Genomic DNA, 3,679 nt, shown 5'->3' on the forward strand with positions numbered 1-3,679 from the left:
GAGGAAGCACACGCACGACAAGGGAGGGACTCGAACCCACGCGTGCAGAGCACAAAGGATTAGCAGTCCATCGCCTTAACCTCTCGGCCACCTCGTCAGGTGGCAGCGCTTCCAAGGAGCCTTGTCAAAAGCAGGGGTTTTCTAATGGCGTGCAGGCTAGGAGGCTACCTTGCCAATGATTTGTAGGCAGGTATCGAGGCATGCAGTCACGTAAACTGAAGGGTGCAGGCTAAGCATTCAACGAGAACCTAAGAGTTCTGTAGCATCCTAGTTTTTTTGCTCTCATCTCAGACCAGAGGGCTTTCAGACCTTTATCCTGCACTGTTTCCACGTTTTGCTGTTTTCAAGTCTGAGGCATAAGTTGCAGAACTGCGCAGGTTGACTACACTGCCTCCAGCTGCCGAAACCCGCGATTGAACCAGGGACCTTTAGATCTTCAGTCTAACGCGCTCCCAACTGAGCTATTTCAGCACCTCCACCAGGGCTCTCCCGTACGTGTGAGTGATCAGGTTTTTGTCGGCACGACTGCGCACCACGTCCAGACCGGTGAGGCAAACTTCTTTTGAAAGCGGTAGAGCTTTTTCCTTAAGGGCATAGACAGAAGGCATGGTTGCCTTACACCACTCAAATCCCACGCTACCTGAGGGCGCCGGTGGGGTTACGCATGTGTGGTAAGAAGATGACCGAGTCATTCGGCCAGACAAAGAGGAAGCCTGGCACGGGCACTACAAATGGTCTGCCGTGCGACTAACACGCCTTCCACTTCACCAGCTCTACAGGAGACATCTAACCATTCCCAAGGAAGGAGGGAGCTCGGCCTTGGCTCGCGGCAGGTCACTGACCTTGAATGGTCTCGGCTTAAGGCCCCGTGGTCAACCGCCACCCCTGTAGCCATGGGCGGAAGGAACGCTTCTGCTTAAAGAAGAATAAGAAATGTGTTTGAGTCCACATTTTCTAAAGGTGACTATATTATTATTACTATTATTTTTTAAATTATTTTTTAACCAGTCTGCTCTGATAAAAATATTCAGCCTGATCTACCTAATAAAAATAATTATGTAGTTCAAGTAAGACTAGTCTTTGTATTTATTACTTAATTTTCTATATGTAAGAAATACTTCTTGCTCTAAATTTCTGCATTTCCTTAGTCATTGTTTTGGGTTTGCTCTACTTAACTTTGAGAGTTTTAAAAGTGTATTTTTTATTGAAACTTAAACCTAATTTTTTTTAAAGCTTCCATATTACTTAACTTTGAGTGGACCCTACTTTGTTTTTCTAAATGTACTAGTCACATTTGAAAGTTACATTTACTCCCATTTTCTGGTCAGGAACTAGGCATTTCCTATGCATTACAGGTAAAATATGAATTGTGTAATTATGCATTTTGAAATGCAACTTCACCCAGCACAAGAATAAAAGGAAGGAGATTTTTTATTATATGCACACACTCATGAACAGTCAGTTCTTCCAAAATGCACTTGGTCCTGAATTTACACAACATGAAATAAACTAAATACCAGATTTAACAAAACAACAACAACCACAGAGTAGTGCGACATGCATTGGGAGAACCTGAGAAAATGCTGTTTAACATGAACAACTGTAAAACAGGGAGCTTACTGTGACTACCTTCACTGACATCTGTATGGCTTTTAGGTTTGCAAGCTGACCTTGAGACTATGTACCTTAGAGGAAATGTTTTGTTCACATCCTGATTTTAGCACAGGGTTCTCAATCGTGGAGATCAAGGACCCCTGCCCTGCCCACTACAGATGACATAAACCAGGAGTCTTCAGTGAATCAGAAGCATGAAGACACCATCTGAGTCTCACTTCCACCATGAGAGTGAAGTGGGGAAAGACAACGTGAACAGGTATACAGAGCACTGATTAAATACAGTATATATTTATGACTCAGGTTTAGGATCTAGATGATAATATGTGTGGATGGGAGTATTCTACCTAATCTGGGGCATGAAGAGCTAATTGTGAGTGTTAGAGGAGCTAAACACGCAGCGCTAGCATGAGCATGTGAACTGAGTGCGCCATAGATTGGAAGGAAAACGGAACATCCACCAAAATATCCCCTTCTCAAATTTCAGACTCATCACCTATGTCAACTTACTTCACATCCAGTACAGTAGGTGGCGATAATGATCCTAAGGAGTAATTCACCATTAAACAAGAAGAAGAAGAAGCAGCTCGACTCTCTGCTTGTCCGTCCATCAGTACCCAAAAGTAAAAAAGAAGAAGAAAAAAATATATTTAGCTGCACCCCGAAACTGGAATGTCCGCAAACCACACATCAAGATAATAATTGAACTAACAAGTCAACACCAACAGAAAGTTTCAGTCAGCAGGACCAAGCTAGCGATTGGCATTAGCGATTAGCATTAGCTGCTAGAGCTAACGCGATTGGCGCATAGAATATGTCATTTATTCATTAGCAATGTTACAAAAAGGCACCAAAGCGCGTGACATTAGACATCATTCTCACAAACTCCCGACTGGTTTTCATGACAAGTATCTAGACAACAATTTTATAATATATATAATAATTATAATAATATTAATCCTCAATATTCTTGAATGGAGGCTTGTGCTCTAGTCATCTCTTAATTTTGGGAAAACAAAATTTGCATTAGTCCACCCTCACAGGTTTTTTTTAACATTTCACATGCTGAAAGTCTGAATTTGTCAAATGTCAGATTCATTCAATCACCGCAAAACAAAAGACTTGAAGAAACCAACTCGGGTAAAACAACAAATTCTGTGACCACATTAATAATCTGGGATTTTTCTTCAACTGCATTTTTTCCTATTTAAAATATAGAAAATAAACAATAGTTAATTTAAGATTCTGTACTCTTTCTAGGTGTCTATTTAAAGGTCAGATTTTCCTCATGTCTGATCTTTTTTACTGAAGCATGTGTTCAAGTGACACACTGATGCATTTGATCTAAAATGACTTGTAAGGTTTTGCATAAACTTGTGGTGTCCATGCAGCTCACATGCACACACTCATTTAAAGCAAAAAAGGCAACATGCTAAATGCTAGAAACTCAGAAAGCATAAATTTCAAAGATTTGACTTCAAGTTGTTGTCAAATAATATAATCTGTAAAACAAATTAATGTATTAAATAAAAAAAAAAAAGGCATTTGGACCCCACTATATATTTTATTATGGCCTTAGCAAGGCTATAAAGTGTCCACCTTTTATATATTTCTTTTCTGTTTTGTACATCCCTTATTTTGAAGGCTAGTGTATTAATTTAAGTGTGTTCATTTTTGACAGAAATGGCCTCAATGTGTCTTAAAATGTCCTTGTTTTGTCTGTGCAGGCAACATTTATAACTGATTCCAGGTGTTTTGAGGAAATGCATCTCAAGCTCTGACATACGGCTGTGTCTAAAATTGATTTTTAAGACACTAATGTACATGGAAGTTGCTGGACAAAGCTCAGTCTGATGGTGTGCTTTTAGATCATTTGTGGCATATCTTGCTTCTTGTCATAGATAAATGTGAACTGTCTGAAAATGGAAAAATCGTGTTGGCAGTAGGACTAAAAGGCAACTGTAAGCAAACATTTTGATCAGTGGAGTTGAAATAAAGCTTATCTAACAGTTAGAACAGCTGTCCTGTGTTGTAATTATTTTATTGTTCATATTCTTATTATTAA

General features: G+C 39.7%; 1 non-coding gene across 1 annotated transcript; it reads right to left on the bottom strand.

Moving 5' to 3' along the window:
• Positions 1-398: 398 nt before the first annotated feature.
• On the bottom strand, positions 399-471 carry trnaf-gaa (transfer RNA phenylalanine (anticodon GAA)). Its single transcript has one exon. It is a non-coding gene; the product is annotated as a tRNA-Phe (tRNA).
• Positions 472-3,679: the final 3,208 nt, after the last annotated feature.

This window comes from Hemibagrus wyckioides, unplaced genomic scaffold (genome assembly GCF_019097595.1).
Source record: "Hemibagrus wyckioides isolate EC202008001 unplaced genomic scaffold, SWU_Hwy_1.0 Contig10, whole genome shotgun sequence".
Lineage (NCBI taxonomy): Eukaryota > Metazoa > Chordata > Actinopteri > Siluriformes > Bagridae > Hemibagrus > Hemibagrus wyckioides.